The sequence below is a fragment of the Rhamphochromis longiceps genome, linkage group LG9 (genome assembly GCF_057381845.1).
Source record: "Rhamphochromis longiceps isolate RC_006_pf linkage group LG9, R_longiceps_female_GT1.1, whole genome shotgun sequence".
NCBI lineage: Eukaryota > Metazoa > Chordata > Actinopteri > Cichliformes > Cichlidae > Rhamphochromis > Rhamphochromis longiceps.
The window spans coordinates 27810529-27838278 of record NC_140565.1 but is presented as its reverse complement, the minus strand read 5'-3'; positions in this window follow the sequence as shown (position 1 = coordinate 27838278).

Sequence of the window (27750 nt, the reverse complement as noted above, 5' to 3'; positions counted from 1 at the left end):
AAGCAAGACCTTTCCCAAGAAACTCCTCATCTACTGTTGCTTTGGTGTTGATGCTGCTCTAAAACTAGTATACATCTTCTGTGTTAGTGGTACTTTTGCACATGTGCAAGTTCTCCATACAGTGGTATCTGTAACGTTACAGATACCATCCGGGATGCTTTAATTAGTCAAAATAAAGGGAGGGTTTCTACTTTCCTCTCAGTTACATAAACTTTGAACCAGAGCCGGGAGCTGCATTTCTGAATCATGCTTGTATGCTTTTTTTCTTCATCTTTGTTGGTTAAATTTTAACTTTGGTTTAGGAATCAAAGACTAACTGTTACTGACAATGTTCCTAAGTACATGCAGAGATTTTAACCACCATGTCTGTTATGAATGGAGTGGGTTCAGAGATTATAGCTGAGGGCTATAAATGGTTATTTTTCCATCATTTGGCCTTTGCTTCTATATTAAAAATGTATGGAATTTGCAGGCTCGCGGCATGCGTTCGACTCATGTGTTTCATTCTGAAGTCCCCTGATTCCCAGTGTGAGTGGGCCTGCACCTTCACGCTGAGAGGAAAACAAACCAGCCTCTCTCAATTAAACTGAGAGTGATAACAAACACAAAGCATTCGTGTGTAATAATATGTGTCCACACCCATCGAAACTCATTTACAACTCATTTACAAGATCTTTCTCGACACTTCTGTGAGTGGACAGGGACGTCTCTAATCAGTATGCATCAATCCATAAACCCAAATATTTGTATCTAATGAGCAATATTTGTAAACACTTAGAAGTCTGCATGTGTTACTCCTGCTGGTGATGAATAAGGTTTCATCCTTCAATGCGCGTACACACACACACACACACCAGAGCCTGGAAAGCCCTCTATTCCTGCTCCTCCTCACTCCTTTCCATCTCTTTCCTCCCACATCCTCCAGCTTTTCTGCTTCCTCCTTGTTTAATCCAACCCCACACTCTGTCATCCACAGACCCTCTCTTCCCTGTCTTTCTCCTATTTGACTGCATCCACACAGCAGTAGAAGCAGCCTTGTTATGTGGGTCACAAGCTTGGTAAAACAGCTGTGGTACAGTATGTCATCATCTTGGATATGAGACAGCAGGTGCCTGTCAAGTTATTGAAGAAGAGATTTGAGGAGGAAATCCCATCAGTGTGGAAAAAAACTGCAAGTGAGCATCATAGTCATCATTTGCTTCTTCTTTTTTTCTTTAGCATTTTTGCAGTGTACACAAACCAGCCTCGCTTTTCTTCTTTCCAAAACCTTTAACATAAACTGCTCACCAACACCCTTCCCTTCATTGAAACTGATTTCATTTTGTCTCCACAAGAAATTCTATCCGCGCTCATCTTTCAACATCTCCAAAGCGCACAGACGCGCAATAACCCAGCATGATGAAAACTGCGTCTACAGCTTTTTGTAAGCTTGCAAACAAACATCCAGTATCACTGGTATGCTCCTTCCAGCGCTGCGCCATAAATGGACGCTGGAAAGAGACTGTTAAATCTTAACTTCTTCATACGTAAGTCTTTCTTACCTTTCCTCCCTTGGAGCATCTGCGATACGCATTTGTGGCTCCCGCTGTTTGATTCATGGCGAAAACCTCTGCAAAAGTAAAGAACAAGCTGAAAGTTGGAGTCAATTTTAAGCAGGCGGGCACGGAAATCTGTGTGTGTGGGGTTGTTTTTTTTAATACCTAGTGCGCTGGATTGCCCTGGCTGTCGGTCCTCGTTGAAAAAGAACCGCGCTTGGTGTTCAGACTTACACTAAATTTTCTAAATATTTCCCCCGATGTAGTCCAGAGAATTTAATGAGCTCTCCTGCTTGCTGTTCCAGGACAAAGTGATGCTGATTATCACGCAGTCGAATATAAATCCGCTGGGAAGTTTCACACCAAATCAACCTGTAAAACTGGCTGCTTTAAATCTACTTATATTTTTTTGTAATATAAGTTGGTCTCTATATTCGAGCTCTCAGGATGATTTTGAATCAGACCTGCACAAACTGACGGAAACGCGCCTCTGTGTGTGTGCGTGTGTGTGTTCGCCCAGCAATTGCGCAAGCGCATCTCCACTGACAGCTTGACTACATGGAGTTGAAGAAGGAGCCTGTCAACACTGCTCGCCCACTCTAGAGCAGCAGGCAGTAGGGACTGCAGGGTACACTGTAATTATGTATCATGAGGAACCGTATATGATACCATACTATGATAATGTGTTTGCTAAAACCAACAAAAACTCCTGATACTGCGCGTCGTATACGAGTTTTCCCTGTATTTGAGCTCCTTTCTGAAAAACAACAACAACAAAACAAAAACATCCTTGGAGGTTGATTTGTGTTATTCTCTTCAAAGCAGGCGAAAGTCAACTCTGAGTGACCTCTGTCAAATTTAAATTAGATGAGTGACACCAACGAACAAAAGTGAGAAATTGTCTCTGACGATTTCAATCATTATCTCTGCTTGAGGAAGTGGATTTGTTTAGTTTCAATTATAGCATAATAAATGAATGTTAAGAGGGCAAGCTTACACTGAAGTGTGGCAATTAGCTGGACAGGTTGGTGCTCAGCTGTGACAAAGTTGCTGTCACTCACTTTCACAAGGCTTTGCAGGATGGAAAGGAATTAACAGAAATACATGGCTTGTTGGCTTCACTTACCGAAATACACTTAATACTGATGGGTTTCCCACTAAAAGAAAAGTCTGCTTTAAAAGAAAACTGAAGTTATCCTTAAAATATATGTTGATGTTTCTTTTAGAAAAAGCACAGTGGTTGCTGATTTTCTGATTGTTGGTTATAATGTGATATCAAGCTGTGTAATTCTGGTGGAATTGCTTCAGCATTCCTCTTTCTCTAACTGATATCCAACCTGTGGGGTGTATGCACCAACAACTTGCAGCACCAAACCTTTCATTTCCAGCTTCAAACTCATGATCCTGCCTACACTGAATTTTTTTCACCTCCTAAGGTAGAACATTTTGATTCCACCTGAGCAGCTTCTGGTCTGGCTTCCTTCATTCTCTCCATCATATCAACAATTTTTCTCCCTTCATCAGTCATAGTCCCATAAAAGTCTTGACATTCACCACCAAACTCATGCCTTCCCTCCTCTCTCACTGCCTCTGAATGCACCTTCCCTGTTTCCACATCTTTTGTGTTCAGCTGACAATAGCACAGTTTTCCACCAGCACTGTGTTGGCCAACAGCACTGGATGTGGTCATTGTTTGGCAAGGCCCCCAACCAATCCGGCATGGAAATCTTTTCTTAATGATCAGAATGTTTGATTTGGCAGATATTTTACCCCGGATGCTCTTCTGACTCATTTATTAATTTATTCAGGCTTGGGACTGGCACAAGAAGTACACTGCAGTGCCCCCTCTCCCCACCTGTGGCCGGTTTATCTTACCCTGAAATATGAATTGTTAATAAATGATCAAACATCTTGTTTCATGCAACTCAGGGAAAATGACACATAAATGATGACGGAAATGCTGTGAAGAAGCAATGCTTGCATCAGTATAGCAAACCCGAGGCTCCCTTCAACAGAACAATGACAGTCTGGGTTTCTAAATACAGTCTGATGATGCACCATCAATCCAGGTTAGTCAGATGAATGGATTTCTTTCACCAGTTGCATGAAGATATACAGTCTTATTGTTGGATTGTTGTAGCATACGTTACATCATTCAAATGTGGAAATGGATCTTTTGAAATTTAATGATAAAGACAATTAAGTGAGGCAAGGGTGGATTAGTAACTTATATCCCTAAGGCCTTTAGGGATAAAGTGGATTTCACCAGTCCCTGTAAAGAGAATGAAGACTGGTTCCGAGAAGGCAGAACTGGGTGACATGTTGGAAAACCAAACACTAAAGAGAACAAATCTGGGGTAATTTCTATAAGAAAGAAAATCACAGAGGACAGAATTCACAAGCAGCATCTGTGACATCAGTGTATTTGAAGTTGTAGTCCCTTAAGAAAGCCACTAACTTCAGTGGTTCTACCTGTAGCACCTGTACCAGTATTTTTTTCAGTGGAAATTGTTCTTCTCATCCTTTTTTATACAATCAATGCTTCAGTGGAAAAGAGTTACAGTAAATTAGTGCTCCTGGAGCTCAAATCGAAGCCAACAGAAAGGTTCTGATACCAGAAATGGCTGTTATGACAAAATCAAACCAAGATTAGTTTCCTCCAGTTTCTGTTACAGTAGTTGTATCATCCATAAACTTCCTTTCCTTCCAAATACAGCAAGATGATGGAATTATTTTCTTCATTTCAAAAGAATACATGAGCCAGTTATGTTAAGGGATAATAAGGCACACTGATGGTATTGTGTTTTGTTTAAGGTCCTTTTTGTGGTTCCAAATAAGACTCGCCAATCTTCCGACAGAAACATGCAGAACAGTTCAAACACAGCTAAAAGGGGACCAATTCTGACCTGATACAATCAACAATTTTGAGCCAGTTAGTACTTGGTGAGCCAATTACTTGAAAGACTGTTTACAAAATTTCACTCCTTTTCAAAATCAATCAAAATCACCAGCCTTGTAGAAACATTTCCCCTATAACCAGTGAGTCTTTCTGCAGAATTGGCACAGGCTGGCCATGGTTAACAAATTGTTATTTGCAAATACTCAGGTTGTTGATGTGCAGATGGTGTGGCACAAAGAGAAATGAGCTGACAGCTAGAAGGCTGGGGAGGCACACAGATAAGCAGGAATGCAGGTGAGGGGGTTGCAGGAGTGAGTGTGGCGTGGTGAGCTGACTGCTTGGTGACAGAGAACAGGTGGCAGGTGAAGCAGGAGAGTGCGGCATGTAAGTATAGCAAGTTAGAGATAGGAGTTTGGAAGAGTGGAAGCATTGAGCAGAGCATGGCAGGCAGCAGACAAGGAGCAGATCTAAGTTTACCACACACCAAAAACACAAGCAGCAAGCTAACTTATATGCACACAGCTTGTGGCTGTGACACAAAAGAACACCTTGGGCATACTACTGTTATGATGATTATTGTGCACAAGGTGCCTTTTTTCCCCCAGCATTGGACCCTTACAGTAACAGTCAATCAACTAGACTGATTGGCACGATTTCCCCTTTCTCTAACTTCCTGCTAAGTGTGTCTGTTCCCAGATTTCAAACTAAAACCAACATGGTGACTTATTAGCAAACATTTTCTATATTATGGAAACAGTCCAGGTAAAGTCCAGTCACCTTAAGTCTTGACTTTGGAAAACCAGCAGTGCTACACCACAGGATATAAGTTTGTAAACTAGCTTTTATCGGGTCATCATATCGGCTATGTAGCTTGGGGCCAGACATATTTTAAAAGTTACAAGTAAAATCTTAAACCTAAGAAAGCCAGTACTGGTGTGATATGGTGCTGTTTACTAAAACCAGGCAGAAGCTCAGGTTCTGAAGCAGCTGGAGGCGAGAGTCACTTTTAGTTTATACCAGATAGGAAGGAGTTGAAGTAGTCAAGCTTTGAGAAATGTTAATGTTTATTTGTTTGTTTTTTAGATTTTGCCATTATTGGAAAGTCGCATGTGTATCATCTGTCAAGCAATGAAAAACATGATGGATAATTTGGTTAGGTAGAAGCATGTGAGGAGCAGCTATGGCTTGGAAGGTTGATGGTTTGATATCCTTGGGAACAATACTGATCCTCACTTGTCATCGAATGCCCTCAATTAAAAACACTTTGTAATGGACTGTCCATTTACCATATAAATAGAGAATACATTAATTCGAACCTTGTGGTTTACCAGAGCTAAAGTGAGATCCAGACAATTTTCTGAAAGCTAAGAATAAATCATTCAAGTGAGCATCATTGATGCAATGTCCAAAAGAGGTGAAACTGCTCTTGCAACCCTGTCAACTGCTAAAAGGAGGTCACCAGTTACCTCAAGGAGGGCACTTTCTGTCACGGTCAGGGGCAGCGGCCGTGTGGAGAGCGGAAGGAGGACTCAAAACGCAGCACTTATTCAGGTGTGAGGGTGATTTATTGATAATATCCAATATAAAGTGGGGATGGTAAAACAGAACTAAGGATGAACTAACTGGGAGAAACTACACAAAGAAATAGCAAACCTGAGCATGAAGGGAGAACAACAGGGAGAGCACGCAGGGGATTACACCAGGTATGAACACAGACGACGCGACGAGGAGCAGAGGAAAACACACACTATAAGTACACAAAGAGACACTGGGAAATCACACACAGGTGGGGGAAACAGCTGGACCTGATTAACCTGACGAGACAGGGGAACACTAACACCAGGGACCAATAGAGGGAGCACAAACCCAGAACCCAGTGTCTAAAATCCCAAACACAAACCATCCCAAAACAGCCCAAGAATAATAATGAAAGTAATAACAATAAAGAACATAAACACAAAGTCACTGAGTCATGGCCGCAGGACCATGACACTTTCTGTGTTGTGCGAAGCTCTAAAACTGAAATTTGACTGGCATTTATCAAAGATGTCCTCATGAAAGGCTAAAGGTTGGGGGAAAAAATCTACAACTTTAGATAAAAAGTTTAGAAATTGGTCTAAAACCTTTGAAAAATATGGAAGTAAGGTGTAAGGTTTCTATAAGGGACCACAGGGTGTTAAAAGAAAATAGCTGTTAACCATATACTGGGCCAAGCTTTTTGTACTTTAGAATAAAATCAAGGCTACATGCAGTTGATTTATTTATATGCCACATAACACTGGTGAGCTGAGTCTTTCATGCATGCATGTGGTTTTATTTTGATTATCCCACATGCTAAGATTATAGCTGAGCTGAAATAATATGACACCAGGTTATTGGATGGGTTTCAAGTACACTTCAGTCACCTTTTAATAGGTGACTGCAAGCTTCTCAGACTTATATTCTTCTGATTACAGCACACTTCTCTCCCTTGTTTAAATCACCCTGTTGACAGAATCTATCAGCAGACCATCAGTCAGTACTGAAGTCTGGCTGTCGGTATGTCGACACTGCTAGCGCACTCTAACAAGTAAGAACACACTTAGGTTAACTCCGTGCTTGAGCTGTGCTTTCATTTCCAAGGTAATCTCTGACCTTTAGCTCATCTTTGAGGGAGACCTCAACTTTACAGCCCTTTGTTTCAGCTCCAACCTCTCCTACAGGGGCTCAGACTGAGAGATGCAAACTATAACATTTACTAAATGGAGTGTGAATTAATAGAGTTTTGTCGTGGCTCAACTTCAAGCTGCACTTTTTTTGTGTTTAACTGTGTGCTTGTGCTCCATTTGGCACAAGTGCTGACTTAGAATAGTTTGCCTGCCTGGTATTCCCGTTCGCTGCAGTGAGTGGGATGTTTATTGATTGGAGAGCTCATGATATTTTCCTATATGTGGATTTAAGAGCAAAATTAGCAGTTGCTGCTTGAAGTCAGTGCATTTAATTAAAGGCCAGTCTGTTCACGGACACTTCCCTACCTTGCAGTGTAGTTCTATCACAGACGCTTTGAAGACACTTTGGAATCAAATGGACTCATTAAAGAGACTGATTGTGCATGACTTGATGTATGTAAGAAAGGCCAGTGAATCTAGACAGTCAAAAAATGTTCTATATTCAAAAGGTTAGTCATAATCATGAATAATAGTAGTGCTTGCAACGAAATGAGGACTTAAAATATTCAATCTTCAGGCACTCAGGAACAATGCAAAGAATAAAAAACATTCACAAGCTGGTCTAGGGGTTGAATTTAATAACCAGTTTGGGGCAGTAGACATTTTCATCAGTTCAAAAATACCTTCTGGCACTTTGAGGTAATCTTCAGCAGAGCTGTATGGTTAACGTTCAATCAGCATTCAGTGAATGTTTAAAGACGTTAGAAGTTTGGGTTCTAAAGTGGTTTTAGACTGGACATGAAGAGACTGTTGATGTTTAAACGTGGGGAACAGAAATCTCAATTCTATCAAAATTGTAGGACTGCGTCATGAAAGTGCAAGTAGCACAGAAAATAAGAAAGAAAAAGAAGAGGGCATCTTTTCTGATGCATAATTTCAGTCTGAGCTGTCACACAAAAAGTTGCATTTTGCAGAACAGGTTTACAACTTTTTTGAAGTCTGTCTTCAAGCCACTCTCAAAGGTCTTAATCTGGAAACTTTCCAGCAGTCTTGAACAAACTCAACCGGTCAGGAATAACATTATGTCCACCTGCCTAATGTCGTGTTGGCCAAAACAGCCCTTACACATCAAGGCCACTAGAGCTCTGATGGTGTGGCGCAGTATCTCGCACCAAGATGTTAGCAACAGCTTTCTTTAAGTCCTGTAAATTGCCAGGTGGATTGGACTTGTTTGTCCAGCTCATCCCATGGATGCTCAGTTGGACTGGCTTTGTGGCACAGCCTGCTGAAACAGACCATATAAATCAGGGAATACAGTTTCCATGAAAGGGTGTACATGATCAGCAACAATGTTTAGGATGTTGGATGTTGAAATAACATCCACATGGATGGCAGGACCAGCAGAACATTGCCCAAAAGCATCACACTGACTCTGCTGGTTTGCCTTCTTCCCATAATGCATCTTGGTGCCAGGTGTGACCCAGGTACATGATATGTGAGAGAAAACATGTTCAGACCACATGGATCAGCTTTCAGTCCCCACAGGTATCAATAAGCTTTCACAGCCCACGCCCATTGTCTTGGTTTCTGAAAAAATTCTAACATTGTCCCCAGTAAAGCCTCTCCACACCATCACAGCTCTTGTTTCATGTATCACAACTACCATATGTTCACCTTTTCTGTGTCTCACAAAGACCACCAAAAGTCTTAAAGCCTGAAAGTCCTCTTTTCCAAATAGGTCACTGACCAAGACAGCTTTGTCTCTGTCTCCCTCAGTTGTGCTCTCCTTGTAGAAAATCCACTATGTTAGGATTGGTTTTTAAATCCGATCAAATGTAGTGGGTACTACAGGAGTATATTATACATTATATGGTAAATGGCCTGTGTTTATATAGCGCTTTACTAGTCCCTAAGGACCCCAAAGCGCTTTACATATCCAGTCATCCACCCATTCACACACACATTCACACACTGGTGATTATAACAGAGGTAGTGGTGGAGTTCAAGTACCTCAGGATCTTATTTATGAGTTATGGCAGGAGGGAGTGTGAGACTGACTCACAGGTTCTCCAGACACTGTACTGATTTGTTGTGTGGAAGAGAGAGCTGAGCATGAAAGGGATGTTGTAGATTTACCACACAATATCTAGTCCTACCTTCACCTATGGCCATGAACTCTGCTTGTATCCATGACTTTTTAGTCTTTTGGTCAGTACCCAAAGAGAGTCTGGGGTTAACTTTGAAAATAGGGTGAGGTGCTTGGTCATTCAGGAGGGCCTCAGAGTAGAGCCATTTTTTTTGTATAGACAGAGAAGTTATAGTCTAAAGCTACATTAAATGTGTTTTTAAAAATATCACAAAGCTCCCTTGATTGACTGGAGAGACTGATGTATTCACCTTGATGTATTCTGTGCAGAAAACCATTCAGATCCAGCAAACAACGTATTGCAGCACAGGAAAGCTCTTGAGTAGTAAATATTACCTTTCAGGAAAGTCTTAAATGTCAAGAGTTAGAATTCATTGCCAGGCTTAAATACATGAATCTTATTTTTCTCCTGAGCCCCTTCTTCAGTATAGTACAGATTACCTTGATTTGCTAACCTTTTGTTATTCAGGTCCTCAAAAGATTTATGTCTGTGCTTCTCATTCCTACTGTATTTGGTGAATGTTAATGTGCAGCACTGCTTTCTGTGTGGCTGTAACAAGATAATGGACTTATGCATAATAATGTTTGGGTGGGGATAATCTCATTCTAGAGGCTGCTTCTCTTTTTTTCCCCCTGATAGCATCCCAATATTGTTAAAGACACTTTTTTGGGGTTTAGGTCTCCAAACTGTGCAATAGCTGCTTTGCAGATGCTTCACAGAGGAATGTTACATATATTTGATTTGAATGTGATAGAGTGCAGTAGGGACATTAATGCATAATTTCTTTTCTTTTTTAAAATTTTCAATTTATTCATTTCTTTTCGTCTTTATTTTGGGACTTAAGTAAGCCATAATTTAAGTCTCAACTTCAAAGTTTTACATTCCTGAGGAAGTTTTACAATCGCTATCTTCTTTCGACAAATCTGAGTGAATGTGGGTTCTTATTCCTTTTTAAATGTTACACATTTTTTCCCACCATCCACCCCCTAATTTCAATAGTAGCACATTGAAGCAGCTATATAAAAAAGCAAAAAGCAAAAAAACTTGCTTCACTCACTCTGCATTCTAAAATATAAGCTGACAGAACCATAAAGTCAAGGTGTGCTTAATATTTAGCCAGAAGCAATGATAGAGTGACTGCAGATAAAACAGGGAATCCAAAGTGGGTTCCTGTAGACACACAGAGACACATGAAAACACACGAAATAATTAAATATATCTAAAATAGCAATGTTGTTGCTGCACAATGTGTTAAATCTGAACCTAACACAGACAGTGACTTAGAAATTCAAAACACCTCAGTTGGCCCACATTTCTTCTTTTTTTGGCTAAGTGTGCATCACTGTCTCCCAAAACAGGAGGTTTTGTTCTTTGCAGAGAGTCTTCTGAGTGTAAGCAGATGGTAGGTGACCCATTCAACCTGGAAATCGAGGCACGAGGGCGTAAGATGTAATTACCTCATTCAAGATCAAAACAAATCAGTCACAATCCACCTTGTCTTTGCTTTCAGCTCCATCAGATATTTGAATTAGAATGAAAACTTGAGATCTGACAAGATTTCCCCTCAGTGTTAAGAGGTTGTTTTCTTTTTTCTTTTAGCTTCTTTACCCTAAGGGTATAGAAGTCCACAGAATGAAGGCTGATTGGCTCAGAGAAGGTGGACAAGAAAATGATTGGAGCAATAATGTCACATTGATCTGAGAATGTGCAAGAGTGGAAGTGAGGTCAAGAACAGGCTAGCAGCCAAACTTTGTTACATGTTTTGACATTTTATGTCCCAAGGATGGTGTTCTTGGTCACAGAAATTGACAATGAGCAGCATGTAAAAACCAGGTTAATGCCCCAAATTTTCATTGTATTCGTTTTTTAATGTTACCTACATTTTCAGAACTTCTGGATTAACGTAAAAAAGAAGAAAAAAAAGCAGATTATCTTTTCATGTATCAAGGAGGAACACAATTAACATCTTTTATTTAAAAAAAAAATTAATAATATAGGGTCCAATATGAATTCTTGGTGGTGAGAGAGGGAAAGAGAACCAGAGAGCTTGTAAACTGAGGAGGTGTTCTGTGTCTGTCAACAGGGGGAAAAACATAGAACTTCCAGACACAAATGAAATCCATACCCACACATAAACTAGGAGACAACTGCAGTGAGAGTTACATGTAACACCCTGCCCCTTAAGATTAATAGCCATACCAGTGTCATCCTAAGCCATATGTGAAAGGGCATCGGCCACAGTACTGTCGTGACCCTCTTTGCAATAGATTTCTATATTGTTTAGGGTATGAGAGCCCTGCACAATAGTCATTTATTGGAGTTATACTGATCTGATATATAAGGGGTTGTGATCTATCTACTGTCACTGGCTGTGGAATTGAACTTACATAAGCCTCAAAATGCTGAAGGACCGAGAGCATGATGAGGACCTCCTTTTTCATTGTGGGTGCTCAATGCCAGAGGAATCTTCCTGTTGCAAAACAGCACCGACTCCAGTACCACAAGCATCAACATCCAACTTGAATTGTGTGGGAAACACTGTAACTAGCACTGGGGAATTACAAAGGAGAACTTTTATAGTTTGAACAGCCTGCTTGGACTCTTGGACGTCTTTTTGGTTTACCCAGTGGTTCTGGGCTTCTGGACTTTATAATGGTTGAATACTCAATTCTTTTCTTGGTTTCATTTACATTAAGTAAGTTTAGGTTAGAGGATTTTGTAGTGTCTAGTTTTCAGTGTTATCTATGTCAGTAGATGCCATGTGATGTCAGTCTTGTCTCCATGCTTATTTGCCTTTCTGTTCTCCTTGCTCTCACCCTTGTTCTCTGTATTTAGTCAGTCTGAGACTCAGTGTGTGTTTCCCGTATTTCCTGTTTTATTCTGACAGTCTCTCATCCTGTGTGCATCATGTTCAATTTTGCTTCCCCCCTGTCAGTTAGATTATGTCCAGCCATGTTCCCCAGGTGTTTCCTCTCTGCCCTGATTCCCTCTTGTGCATATAATGTCTGCATCTCCTGTCCAGTATTACAATCTCACTGTGTTGTTTTCCAGCTGTGTGTCGTGTCTGTTTAGAAATTCCCTGCATCATTCTGCAGTCCGCTTCAATTTCCAGGTTTCTGCTTAGTTCATAGTTCATGCTCAGTAAACTTGTTTTCTGCAAGCTTAGCAATAAAACTGTTTCGAGTGCAGTACTGCCTGTGAGTCTACATATTGGGTTCGCAACTCTACCTGCCACATACAGCTCAGCATGACACTTTTCAGGTGTGACTGAAAATTCTATAATAGCCTTTCAGACAACGAGAACAAGATATTTCATGTTTGGTACAGTTGCAGGAATAGGGAACTCTACAGTAGCAGTTATCTTAACTGGATGTACTTTACCCTGACCAACGTATTTGCCTAAGTAAGTCAAGATAGCTTTGGCAAACTCACATTTTGCAGGGTTTAGGTTAATATGAGTCTATTGCAAACATTAAAACACTTATTTTAATAGCATCTTTACCAAAGTAAGCTTTTATTTTAGATTGAGAAACCATTAATACATCTTTGGCTACCTTGCAGGCATGATTAAGACTATCTAAAAGAACTAACACAGCCCAGGACATTTTAACAACAGTTCATGCATCTGTTCATAGATCAGAAGCTGTTCAAATATTTTAAAACATACTTGCAAATAGTTAAACTGGGATACCAAATACTGGAAAGCCTGGTTTTTCTGAAATAGATCATGGGTTGGGTTGGTTGCAGGAATCAATGTTTATGTAGCAAATGGATGTTCTTTACATGATGGGGGTGATAACTCTATGCCCACCTCCAGCTTGGAGGACTAGGTTAGGGCCATCTGCCTGGCTTTTTCTATTCAACTTTTGCGAAACTGGATATAAAGTTAATTTATTTACATTTTTATTATTTTTAAACAGGTATCACAACCTACAGCATAGGCTGGACTATTCCTCTTTGTAGAGACACTAACATAAAATGCAGGTTACATCCTTAGTGTTTTTTAATTAAATGCTGTATTGGGTGAATTTTAGTTTAAACAGGTCAACTAAAGTTAAAAAAAAAAAAAAAAAACGTTCTGGAAATATGCATGTTTGATTTTGACTTTGAAATGATTGCAGAGGAAAGAAAGGTCACCCCATAAATTCAGGGATTAGAGCAGCTGCTGCCTGAGTGAATCCCAGTCCACATCTGCTGCCTGCACTAGTGCCTGCTAACACACCTACAGCTGCTTAGCAACATGTTGGATGCCAATTAATTCTAGGCCACTTTCTTTACAGCAGGTTTTCCACTCCCTCATGACTGTAAATTAACAGTGTAGGTTTTCCTGTCAGGAGGAATGTTCACAGACTGGATACTAACCAAATTTTAGTGACTAACTTGTGTCTAAATGAGGCATTGACTTTAAAATTTAATGCAAATACATTGTTGAAATTCAAATACATTCTGTTTTCAGCCAATTAGGAATTTCTGCATTGAGTTACCTGCTGTGTGTAGAGAATGGTGATTTCATTTTCATGACCTGCAGTTTTGTATAATCAGCCATTGTGTGCAACAACTATATGCTGCATTATGAACACCAACGGTGTGTAATTGATATGTATGTGTCTTGTAAACAGGAATAGCACAAATTAAAAATTTTAGTGCAGGCATGTTGTTCAGGTTTTTCTCATTCTCTTCTTATCCTCAGTCTCTGAAACAACATTTGCAAAATAAATAACTCATAAGGATTACGGTAATGTCTGAGCCAGAAATTCAGATATTTCAGTAGTTGCACGTTCTGCAGCTACATTGTATTAAGTGAGTATACACAGCTGTGTGTGTGGAGTAAAGCCCATCTACCATAACATGTGAAAATGAGTAGTGTGATCTTATTTTGATTATGGCCCCAGTATGCAGGAGCAGATGATTCCGTTCTCTCAGGTGGAAAAATAATTTTTACTGCCGTTTCCTATAAGCGAGTGGTGGGTTTGTGGCAAGAGTGAGCCCAAAATAATCAAGTTTGTTGAGTATTTCTAGTCATTATGCCTACAGCCCAGACTCCTAGTAATGGGTGTTTGGAAGGAACAAGGAGTTCATTCCCTGTAATTCCATTTACTATTCAAGCTTCCAATGAAAGATCATCAAGTTTAGGTTGAGCTGACTCTCATTCTACATATATAAACTTGTTACAGTTGGAAAACACAATTAAAATGTGACCTGTCAGCCTTTTTACCAATCCAAGAAGTCCAGTTTTCTCACTCTTGATTCCTCAAATAGTAGTGTGGTTACGTTTTAAATATTTCATATATACTGCACACATAACCCCATGAACCATAATATAGATACTCAATATCCAAAGAGCCCTGTTGGCATACATTTATATTATGAATGTGGTATTTTTTTCTTATTTTTTTTGTGAGACATCTAGCACCATACCCCGCTGTTGTGGTTTGCAACTGAAAAGATGAAAGATTTATTTAATTAATTTTTTTTGGCAGGGAAGGGGACATTTCTGGGATCGTGCTGTTCGGATAAACTGCAGATCCAATTTTACTCTCTGAGCTGTTCCTCCATTAGTGAAACTGCCACTGCTTATAGACAAGCTGTGGCACAGAGTTAAATTAATGCAGAATATTCCACACATCCAACACTTATTCCATTAGCATGGAAGTGAAGCTGTTAAAGTGTGAAGGTAGCATTGCTAACCAGAATTGTAACAGCCATCTCGTTTCAGACTGGGTTCCCACTGTCATCATCATACGACACTCACATCAGGTGCAGATTCACCAATTTCCCACAATATGCTGAGAGTCATAATTTGCTTTTCCACTCCATGACACACTGATATCGGCACCATCAATCTGTGAAAGGTTAGTTATTACTCGAGATCAGTCATCCTTTTCATTTCCATTGATGGGACATCTCGTGAATTGTCAACACACAAAGGCACATTATTGGTGATAACCACCTTCACACTGAAGTGGCTGACAGAGCGGAATGACATTAGGATGGATGGGCTGCAAAATTTACAATTTCACCCTGAGATTTTGTAACATAGCTGCAAATTAAAGTTTCCTTGTGTCCCTCCTCTTAATATCACGCAGAAACTGATGCTGTCGGCCAATCATAGTTGCAAATTATTGAAACACTCGACGACATACCTGCAAACAAAGTTAAAATTATGATCAAGTAGTGCAATTTCTGCTTAAGAATAAATGAAGCATAGCATCTTGTTAAGGCTGCTGCTTTCAAATTTGACCATGAAGAGCAGCAGCAATATTTTATACAGCTGTGGAATTATATTGTTTTAAGGGAGTTATTAATTAGTATGCCGTGGTCCCGGCAGGCCTGCTCCTTTTCTTCTTCTTTGTGCTCTCCCTGTTCTCTTGCTTTCTCTGTTGCTCTCAGATGGAGTAGGTGCAAGCTTTGGTGCTTAATCCCACCCTGGGGTGGGGAGTTCCTGCCCTCAGGCCAGCCAGCACACGTCTCTCATCCGCTTATTATCTTCTGTGGATAAAAGACCAGCTGAGCGCTTCATTCTTTGCCAGGTTTTTGCTTGTTGTCATTGCAGTGGTAACCTGGCTCTCAACTCATGAGTGAGGTTTACTTGGACATTCTGTTACTTCCCTCCATTTTGTTGTCTCTGCTCCTAGTTCTCTCTTTGGCTGGACTCCATTTGCTCTCAAGGATCTCTCGCTGTTAACCTATTAAGATACGACTTTCCCAGAAGCCAAGGTGATCTCCTCTTCTCATTCAAACTCTCCTGGAACGCTCAAATGCCTGCCCCACTCTCCACCAGCATTGCTTTCTGGAACCTTTGACTGCTTCCCCCACATGACAATCACAAGTAAAACATTACTAAAGTTTGAAGTCAAGCCTAACAATTCTAACTCAGCTCTCAGCTGCCAATTCCTCCAGTCCTCTCCTCTCTGGCAGCTCTCTGGTGGCCTCCTGCTCAGTCCTGGTGCTGAAAAAAAGAAACACCTTACCTGCCTTTAACTTAACAGTTTCTCTGCTTATGAATCCTGTTAAAACTAAAAGCTCTTAAAAAGTGCATCTGCATCTGAGTTCTGCTTGTAAATCAGTTTCCTCCAGCAATTATAACACTGTGATTGCAAATTTGCATGTGATTAAATGGGGAAATACTGTTCGAACTAATGTGGAATTGTACCACAAATGTGTTATAGGAGAAATAAAAATAAAATGAATGTGCTGTGTGTGGGAGGGGTCTCTAAATATATCTACAGTAAAAATATAATATTAATATATGGTATGAAGGAATGAAATCCTTTATGTTGGAATATTTTTTTTAAAGGAAAAAAGAGAGGACTTTAACACACTGAATCCAAGTATTTATGGCATTTGATATTTTAATATTTTTATTCTCTTGTAGATGTTTTTTTTCTCATTTATCCCTGCTCAAACATCAAATTTGAATGCATGATTAACTCTTATGCCCCTTTTCTGTGTCCAATCTTGTTATTAAATGTGCAGGTGGCATCTGTTTAGTGTCAGTGATGAACAAATTTCCCATAAATTATAAACTTCTGGACTTTAATAACTCACAAGAGTTTCTTTAAGATGTTAGCTTACGCTGTAAACACTGTACATGTTAACAAAAATATCCAATCAGTCAATCAAAGTGCAAAACAACTAGCAATATAGTAAAGTAACGTATTGCACATTACTCATTACTTTTCTTAAAAGTAATACATTATGTAACTTAATTACTCACTGGAGAAACTAATTTCTTACAGTACATTGTCACTACTTCTTAAAATGACCTGTAATGCATTGTCACATAATTGCAGTGGAAGTGCGCAGGAAGAAAAAAGCATTCTTGTTTGATATCGTTCTTCATTCGATCCACTCAGCGTGCAGATAACTGAAAAACCGTTACAATCCAAGTAGTAACAAAATTCCAACTGTAATGTAATTACATGCTGTAACATATTACTGTACTAAATTCAGTAACTGTAACATTGACACTGTTGATCTACTGGGATTTTACATTGCAACCATCTCTAGGGTTCATAGAGAACGGCCCAAAAAAAGATTCAGAAAGAAACATTCAGTAAGCTGAAATTCTCAGGGTGAAAATGACTTGCAGAAATCAGAGGTCAAAGGAGAATAGCTAGGGTGCTTTGAACCAATAAGAAGGCAAGGGAAACTGAAATAATCAGTTGTTACAACTGAGGTATGCAGAAGACCAATCACTGAAGCAGACAGGGATCACAGGTTCACAGGATCAGAAGGGGTATCCCATAATATGTCCACTGAGTGTACATTTTGTATTATTCAAGCAGTTATCTTAAAATAAATGGCTTTGAGATGTTTTTGAAAAACTTTTACTCAACCAGCACCAGAAGAGAGGAGGAGATGCTCTGCAGCGTCTAACTGGGATCAGAACACCACCACTGTAGGTTAGTGGTCCGATTAACCATTTAATCAAACCGCTAAGCTCTATGCAGGAATACCAACATGAAATGATCTAATTAGTCCTCAAAGTCAACTGATGTCTGGCTGTTTTTACAAAATATATTCACAGGGAAGATAAATTTTGCTGCCCTGAAGTAGAAGACAGCCTGGAAGCTTTCAAACAGTGTATTGACTGACTTGAGTGGGGAAAGTGAATAACAACCCAACCCAAAAGAAGATAAAATAGTTTTTAACGGAGTAGGAGAGGCTGGTATAGATTTCATTTAGCGGTCTATTGGCTTAAGTTACAGCAGGCAAGGGTCTTTAGCGGATGATACCGTGGAGACAAAGACTATCACAACGTTTCCCAACCAGAAGCCGTGGGTGGATAAAACCATCCGCGACGCTCTGAGATCCCGCACCGCTGCCTACAACACGGGACTCATGACGGGGGACATGGACCCGTACAAAGCCGCGTCATATAACGTGCGGAGGGCGGTGAAAGAGGCGAAGCAGCGCTACGGGAGGAAACTAGAGTCACAACTCCAACAGAGTGACTCTAGGAGCCTGTGGCGGGGACTAAGGACAATAACGGACTATAAAACACCAACAACCGGTATGACGAACGCGGCCGTGACTTTGGCAGACGAGCTGAACACTTTCTATGCTCGCTTCGAGGCTGCAGCTAAGGTCTCCAACAATGCTAGTGTTAGCGGCGCTAACGGCTGCAGACAGGAAGATACTGCCAGCACCGGAAACGTGCTCGTCATCTCCGAGCATGAAGTAAGGAGAGCCTTCAAGAGAGTAAACACCAGGAAAGCAGCAGGACCAGACGGCATCCCAGGTCGTATCCTAAGAGACTGCGCATACCAGCTAGCTCCTGTGTTCACTGAGATATTCAACATCTCTTTATCTCAGTCGGTGATCCCCACATGCTTCAAAGAGTCCATCATTGTTCCTGTCCCGAAGAAACCCCACCCTGCTTCTCTCAATGACTATCGCCCTGTAGCCCTCACCTCAGTAGTGATGAAGTGCTTTGAACGCCTGGTCAGAGACTTCATCATTTCTTCACTACCAGACACACTGGACCCACTACAGTTTGCTTACCGTCCAAATCGTTCCACAGACGATGCCATCTCTCATCTCCTCCACACATCACTCACTCACTTGGACACTAGAAGGGGGAATTATGTTAAAATGCTCTTCATAGACTACAGCTCTGCATTTAATACCATAATTCCCTCCACACTCACCACCAAGCTGGAGCATCTGGGACTCAGCTCATCTATGTGTCAGTGGATCTCCAACTTCCTAACTGGCAGACCACAGGCAGTAAGGATGGGCGGACATGTCTCAGCCTCCACCACTCTCAGCACTGGAGCCCCCCAGGGGTGTGTTCTGAGCCCCCTGCTGTACTCTTTGTACACATATGACTGTGTGGCCACTACCAGCTCCACCACCATCATCAAGTTTGCTGACGACACCGTCGTGGTGGGCCTGATCTCTGATAACAACGAGACGGCCTACGTGAAGGAGATTAGGAATCTGGAGAACTGGTGCCAGAGGAACAACCTCCTTCTAAACGTCAGTAAGACAAAGGAGCTGATAGTGGACTTCAGCACTAAGCAGGAGAGGAACTACCAGACCCCCGTCATCAACGAGTGCCCAGTGGAGAGAGTGGACAGCTTCAAATAACTCGGAGTTCACATCACGCAGGACCTGTCATGGTCCTGTCACATCAACACCGTGGTGAAAAAGGCCCGACAGCGTCTCTACCACCTCAGACGCTTGAGAGACTTCCAACTGCCCTCCAAGGTGCTCAGGAACTTTTACTCGTGCACCATAGAGAGCATCCTGACGGGAAACATCTTAACCTGGTTCGGGAACAGCACCATGCAGGACAGACGAGCTCTACAGAGGGTTGTGCGGTCAGCTGAGCGCACCATCCGCTCCGAGCTCCCTGACCTGCACTCAATCTACAGCAGGCGGTGCTGGACCAAGGCCAGGAAGATCGTGAAGGACCTCAGCCATCCCAACAACAGACTGTTCTCTCTGTTGAGGTCAGGAAAGCGATTCCGCTCCCTGAAGACCAACACAGAGAGACTGAGGAGGAGCTTCTTCCCGCAGGCGATACGGTCTCTCAATCACACCACCACACAGTACTGACCCACACATATGGTTCTTACACACACACTGGACTTTCTGGACATTGTTTTTGCACAACACTGGTCACTATATTCTTCATTTCCGGTTAATACTTGTACAGCTGCTGTTATTGTGTATATATTTATTTATATTTAGATTTCTTCATACATTGTTATATAGTTCTATATTGTGTATTGTGTATTTTGTTGTACAGTTATTTTATTTTCAACTTTAATTTATATATTTTATCTTATTCCTTCCCAGTTAAATTTACCCTTCATTCTAATTTGTGTTGTACAGTTATTTCATTTTTAACCTTAATTTATATTTTATTCCTTCCTAGTTAAATTTACCCTTTTTAATTTTTCATATTTATTTCCTATCTTATTCATAGCCTTTCCTTTTTTGTTTTCTTTAGGTCACGAGCAGTTGTCCAAGCATTTCACTACATATCGTACTGTGTATGACTGTGTACGTGACAAATAAAATTTGAATTTGAATTTGAATTTAAATATTTACAGCTGCCCTCACTTTGCACCGCTAGCATAAGTTCTGAAATCCGTTTTCTAAATGATTTTAATAGGAACAACAAACCTAATTTGTGCTGCACCTGAGTGAAAATACAAAATTGTTCAATGAGAAAAAGATGCTTCCAAGAGAATAAAATGAATGGTTAGTTTTTGTGGGTCTTTCTAAGTAAAAACAACAAAGGGTGCTGCTGAAAGATGTGTTTATGTGTTCTATGTGGGTACAGCATGTGCATACAGAAGCAGACATGCTCAGATTTCACTGAGAGCTAATCCAATTTCATTACAGCCATTCGCATAAAAATTGTCAACATTTTCTTTTGAGATCACATTTATTTTTCAGCCCCATTCCCCAGAAATTGCGCATATGTGATACAACATTGCATTGGCAAAAGCCTCAGTTAGTTGTGCACAGATAAATCCCTGGTATTGTTGTGGAAGTTTTCCATTTAAATAAAGCCTGCAGACGAGCGGTGAGTAGTAGCTAACATTCTTTAATCAAAACACACAAAGAACAGACAACCAAGCTTGTGGAGAGCCTACATGACCGCGGGGCAGACGGTCAGCAGAGTCTCACTGAGCCTAGCATGGCTCTCAGTTAAATACCTTCTCTAGGAACAAAAGGCAGTACACAGCTGTTTCACACCTTAAGGTTCACACTCCCTTGCTACCTCCCAGAGTCCTCGAAGAGACAAAAGACTCTTCCTGTGGAGTTGTCTGCTTCCCCCAACTTCCTTACTAGACCCCCACCATTTGTCTTATAGTATGAGTGTGGAACATGTTTAAATCCAGTGGCACCAAGGCATTATACAATAAAATAAAGTGATTAATACATAAATAAAAACAATTCCTATACATTATTGAGGTAAAGTCAGAATAAATATGATGTAAATAAATAGTAAATAGTAGCTTGTATTTGTTATCAATGCATTGACACATGCAATGTGTCATAAGACAGTGTGTCATTATTTGTTATGTGTGTTGTTTTGCAACTACATGGTGTGAATATTTCCCCGTTATGTTTTTAGGATTCCTCAGCTGATTTTTGACAGGTTAACTTGTTTTCTGATATCAAAGCACAAGATTTGATGAGTGATTTCAAGAAAACTCTTGGTAGTCAAATCCTCTGTTCTGTAGAGGGGAGAACCTGTGGAGCCAGCATGACATTTCATGTGTTGTTGAGTTATTCACAACAACATGTCAAACCAGAGAAGTTTTCATGATGCCCCAGCAGTGTCAGCAGCAGGAGCACTCATAATATCTGTTTTTTTAAGTTTACTTCGCACTTGTCTTGCACTTTAACTAAGAAACTGCTACCAGCTGAGCTGTCAGGCCTCCTCCTCCTCCTCTGCTTCATCAGTAACATTTCCAGCTGGCAGGCCCAAATAAAAGAAGGAAAAAATCGAAACAAATTGCATTCTTATGCAGATCGTTATTAAACTAAAGTCAGTGCATTGGTAGTGTTACAGTTATCTTACTTTATAGTTACCATTTTGTTGTCAAAAAGCACAAAACATGACATACAGTAGAAGTCAGTTTTTGGGTGATATTTATTATTTAAGATAGTGTTAGAAGGAGTTTTATGTTAGAACTTCCTTTTTGAATGTCCTGAGGTGTCAAGTCTAGAACCCCTACTGTGTGAAGTGATGAATGGACTCTGCTGGTGGCCTCAGAACCTATTCTGTGAAGCTGCCTATCTAGTGTCTACTTTGCATGCAGAAACATGAAGGTCAGAAGGAAGAGCTGTTGATAAAGAGTAGAAATAACCTTATCTCAAGGAAGACAGCGTAGGATCGAGGAAAGCTAGTTAGCTCAGAAGTTGTTATAAATGGAGACTTTGCCAGCGGTGCTTTGTTCCTAAGACAGTTTTCTACAACACACCTTATATGTGCTGACCATCTGCATAATTCTCTGTGGACAATCTCTACCTTAATACAAGAATTTGATGAAAGAATGGTCTTCTGCACTGAAGTCAGACATTCATTTTAGATCATATTAAGTAAGCGACTGAGTCATTGTTGTAACAGAAGCACTCAGAGAGTGGAACGCCCACCGAAGGGTACGGCCTTTCCTAAAACTTTGATGTTTTATGTTGTTTTTATTGCAACACGCTGAGGTCGGCCTGCTTTTATAACCTTTTATGTCAGACCTTTTGCCTATGACCGTGTATGTATTAAATATTAGTGATGTATTTTATTATTTTTACCCAAATGGTTGGAGGATTGGCTTCTATAAACTGTAAAAACTTGACAACTTGACTTGTATGTAATGTGTGATTTTATGAAACTTTATGACGCTGTAGGGTGTCGTATTGGAAAAATTAAAATTTTGTTGTACAGCTCTCTCCATGCCCTTACATATGATATATGACTTGATACTAGAAAGTTTTTTTCAAGGTCAACTTTGACCTTCGGCACCAACAATATAGGTCAAGGTCAAATCATTAGCCAACCGAGGTACTCATGTCCTAGTAGGGTTAGTATGTTGTTGTGAAGTTTCATGATGATCCATAAAAACAGTTGTGGGAGCTATAAAGTTTTTACAGATTTTCACTTTTGGTGTGACTTTTAGCAAAATAAATCAGCTCAAGCTGTTATTGGGATCTGCCATCACACATTATTTTAACATGATATCTTGAAAGCTGAACGCAAGACTGCTAACAAACAGACGTACAGACAGATAGGTAAACAGAACTGATTACATATTCTTCACCCAAACAAGGGACTAAGTGTCAGACAAAAAGATTTTGTAATAATATGCTTATTGGGTAACATCTCGCATTAGACAAGGATGTAGCACACAGTCAAATCCAACCTTTCCTTGTCACATCCAGTTTCAGAACATCAGTGCAAAGGCCCACAGGCTTTGTCTGTAGGGTAACCACCCTGTAGAAGGACAGGCCTTAGAACAAAGATAATGTTGCATGCTGTAACGCTGTAACTGCTGTTACTAATACCAATTTTTTGTTTAACTAAAAGTGTAGACGGTAGAAGTCGTGCACTGTGAATCTATAAATGTACCTTGTGGAAAACTATAAAACTATATTTTCAAATGTAACTTCTAACTTCTAACCGGTACACTGATAAGAAACTTCATTATTATAGTTGATTATGCTGTTACGGGCCCCAGGAATGGTGCCACAATAACAAAGAAGAAATCCCTGCAAATACAGGTAAAGTTCAAGAGCAATGAAGACAGTGCACTCGGTTTGCCTCTCAGATTGCATCTCTTATTCAAGTTTCAATAAACATGAACAGCATTAACAATATCCATGTGTGCATGACTCTTTCAGTCCCAGTGTCCATATCTGTCCATTTTTCCAAAGTCACAAGTAGAAAAATAAATGGATTCACACTCTACACTTTCCACTATTTTACATGTGCTTCATGTGATCGCTGAGTCAAAGCAAAACAAAAGTACACACATGCTCTTGCTTAAGCAATTGAAAGCCACTGTAATCTACAATGAATTTACAGCAATATACAACTGTATTTAAAGCAAATCACACTCTTATCTGGTTGAAATTAAAGTGAACAACTGTACCGGTTCTGAATACTGAAATTGAGCAAAAATAAACACACATCATTTACAGCACACTGAAGATGAAACTCACTTTTGCATAACATGGGCAACTTCTTTCTATTTCACATGTCATTAACACTCACATATTAAACAGCTTTATACTTTTCAAACCTCAATGACACTTTAACAATAAAACATCTTTGTATCATAAACTTTATGTAAAATTGTAAAGTGTGCAGGAGTACCAACCTTCATAATGAAAAGAAAATAAATCTATATGAATGACCTTCCTACAAAACAATGCTCTGGGCGCTACGACCCACAATAACAAAATATTACCGCGACGTTTCTGCTAGCGGCCTGCGCAGCCTGACCCCGCTGTCTCAGACTGATGCGGGTCAAATGTGCGGCTGTGCCCATAAGTGTTACAGGTACTGTCTTACTTCTTTACAACTTAGCATGGAGATAAAACATTGCTTTGTAACAAATAGTGGTAGTATTTTTTTTTTTTTACCAGGTACTAACCTGCAAATACAGGTAAAGTTCAGGAGCAATGAAAACAGTGCACTCGGTTTGCCTCTCAGATGCATCTGCATAGTGGGCGGAAGTCCATCCCCCTAAAGCAACTGGGTTGCACCTGCCTTGAAATAATAGTTCCACCTGAGGTCTTGCTCCATTTTTTTGTACCTTCTATACAGTTCATGTGACAAAATAATATACTGGTTAAATTGGTCATGTTACCAAAGTCATTTTGAATATTAATAGCCACGGAAAATAACTGATAAACAAATTAAATCAATTAAATGAAATGATTAACACAAAAGTGGCCATGCATTTTGGGTGTGCCACAATGCTATTGCAAATCATACACAGTATTCTGACTTAAAATTCAGCAGCATGTAACACTGAGTTCACAGAACTTAGAAATACTGGAGTAAATATCACATTCCTCAAATTGAAACTGTTGAGAGGTCTTTGTGTATCGCCTAGCTATGTGAGCCCACTTCTGGTGTATGCGGCCCTGCAGGGTTTTTATGATGAATCTGCATGCACACAAAGGCACATATTTAACAAAACACATTTCATCATCTATCGTTGACAGCCATGTCTGTGTGGAGGAAGCCCTGATCTGTTTTTGCTGAGAAGTAACTGGATTTTGTGAGTGGGTATTATGTGATTTAGAGGTATGTGTTGTATGTTCTGTAGGAGGGAAATCAAAGGGGAAGAGAGAGTGTGTTTGGCTTCCAGGTTGTTACTTTAACACCTCTCCCTTGAAAAGCAAAGGTTTGAAGCAGCATGTGATTAAAGTGGGAAAAAAAGAGCAACATAACTTACAAGCAACAAACCCTGAATTTCTTGAAAAATTTTCCTTGTTCTGAAAAAGCTGCCCACATATAGGCAAATATGTAGGACATGCCAACTGCAATGGCAGTGTTTCCGAAACCGAGCCTCTTAAAAACTAAACTGTCCAAAAATCCATAAATAAATAAATAGAAATCACATAGTCTAATATCACAACATTTATTTCCATCCAATATTGGATTCATTTTCACCTGGGTATTGATGATGGGAGAGTCGGTCCACTGCGTAAAGTCTTCCTCAGCACATCCCAAAGATTCTCAGCGGAGTTCAAGAACTCTGGGCTGGCAAGTTCATGAGTGAAAACAGTGTCTCCATGAACCCCACTTCAAAATTTGACCCAGTGACTCCTGGGAGTCATCTGACCTCATTATTTAGGTGTATAACATTACTAAACCTAGATCAAACTAACTGAAGCAATCTAGATCATAACACTATTCCCACATTTGATAGGATTAGATACTGCAATATGTATGTTAGGCTCTAAGCTTGACGGGGGCATTACTTCTTCTGTCCCTCTTACCCTGATGCACCCCTCACTCTGGACTTGGGCAAATGTAGACTGAGACCACTTAAGTATAAAATCCAATCTATATACTCAGTACTAGCAAACTGTAGCCTTTTTATCTGATTAGCCAGATATTTAGTCCCAGTCTTTTGTGTTCTATTTGAATTTTACATGTGGGAGTCCTCTTAATTTTCCAATTAAACATACAATTCTAATGTTGATTAGAATTAGATCAACAAGATTAACAAGTTAATCTCTGAAAAGTGTTTCCATGAGCTGAAGGATACCGTGGTTTCTGGCTTGTAGCTTCAAAGCTATCAGCTAAACCTGCTAGCATGTCTGGAACATGCTGAGCTCTTGATACATTTACAGCAGTTCATCAATACTTTAGCTTTCCAGCTCACTGATGCATTGTTATTTTCCCAAATTAATCTAATATTGCAGTCCTGAAAACAAAAGGCAATAATAAATGCCAAACTGATTTTTTCTGTAGCCGAAAATGGTTGAGGAATAATGAGAACGTGAAGTGCACATGGTAAAAGGTGGAGGTGATTTTTCTGTCAATGTTGAGACAGCACTATCTATCAACTATCAAGCACTAAAGCTTGTGTTCTCTTCTTCTGTCTAAAACCATGATTTACAGTCATTTAAAGCACACTTGGGCCAGTCAGTGGGCCAGTCAGTGGGCCAATGGTAAAAAAATAAATAAAACACTTAAAGCCTTAATGCTTCAATTCACTTTTTTTTTTTTTTAATCACACATGCATTGTCCGTAGAGTATAAACCTTTTAACCAGTCTTGGATCTTTATTGTTATGTTAATAGGTGACATGCTTAGATAGTTATTAAAGAAATAAATTGAAATTCAAAATGAGCTACAACCCTTTTCATCCAGTAATACAGTAATACAGAATATTGCAATGACTATGTGTCTTGCTTTTGAATCAGTTTTTACACCCACCCCTCAAGATAAGTAAGTCTTGGATCAGAAATTTGTTTTAGAAACAATTGTATTAGAAATGTTTCAATAAATAGTTCAACTGTAACCTCATAACGGCAAACACATGATCATGTGAATTTAACCTGGATAACAGCACATACAGCACTTGACTCCTCGAATGTGGTACGTGTGTGATGTGCTGCTGTGGGAGCAGTTATAAGCTTTTCCCCTGTGGTTTATGACTGAAGAGACTGAAGAGTGCCTGCTTTATTCCACATTTCTTAAGGAAGGAAAAAAGCTTTTCTTAGTCCGTGGTCTGAAAGAAAGCACAAAAGACTCCCTTATAATAAAAGTTTACACAAGACAAACAAATGTGATCTGACCACACAGACAGAAAGGATTTGTTTTCTATCAAATTGACAGAATTGAAAACAAAACGTTAATTAGACTACTACTAATTCTTCTTAGAAGAGGAGCTTTGCACCAAGTTAAAAAATCCAGCTAGCTTTTTATCAGAGCCTTATATAGAAGATAAAGACAGCACTTCCTCCTTCTTCATCCCTCCACCCCTCCAGCTGTGGTATGTCTTATCATTGCATTGTAATGGCTCAGCAGTTCTCATGTACTATATTGATCAAAGATGGGACGTTAACAAGCACAAATACTGCGCTGTAACTGTGTTACTGCACAGTACTTCATGTATCTGTACTTGGTACTTATTTTTTTGATAACTTTTACTCTCTACATTATTACACACATATCTTTTTCTAATCCTCACATTTTCAAAAAAGGCTTGCTACCTCAGGTTTAAGATTTTTGACGTGATTTATTATTTACCATTACTTAGTGACTTCCGATTTGAACCTAAATGGAGGGAATTATAACAGATAAAAGATAATCCTATTGGAGTATCCATCACTGGAGCTTATCATACACAATGAAAGAATAAAGGCAAAAACAGATAATCTATGCCTCATTTATTGTACCATACTCAGAGATTAAAGTTGGCCATGACATCTGGAATTGTGTTTTTGGTGCAGATGTTCATGAATCATGATCCTGATATATCCTGATCCGCATATTGCTAGTGGTTCAAGAGAGAAGCAAGCACGTTAAGTGTC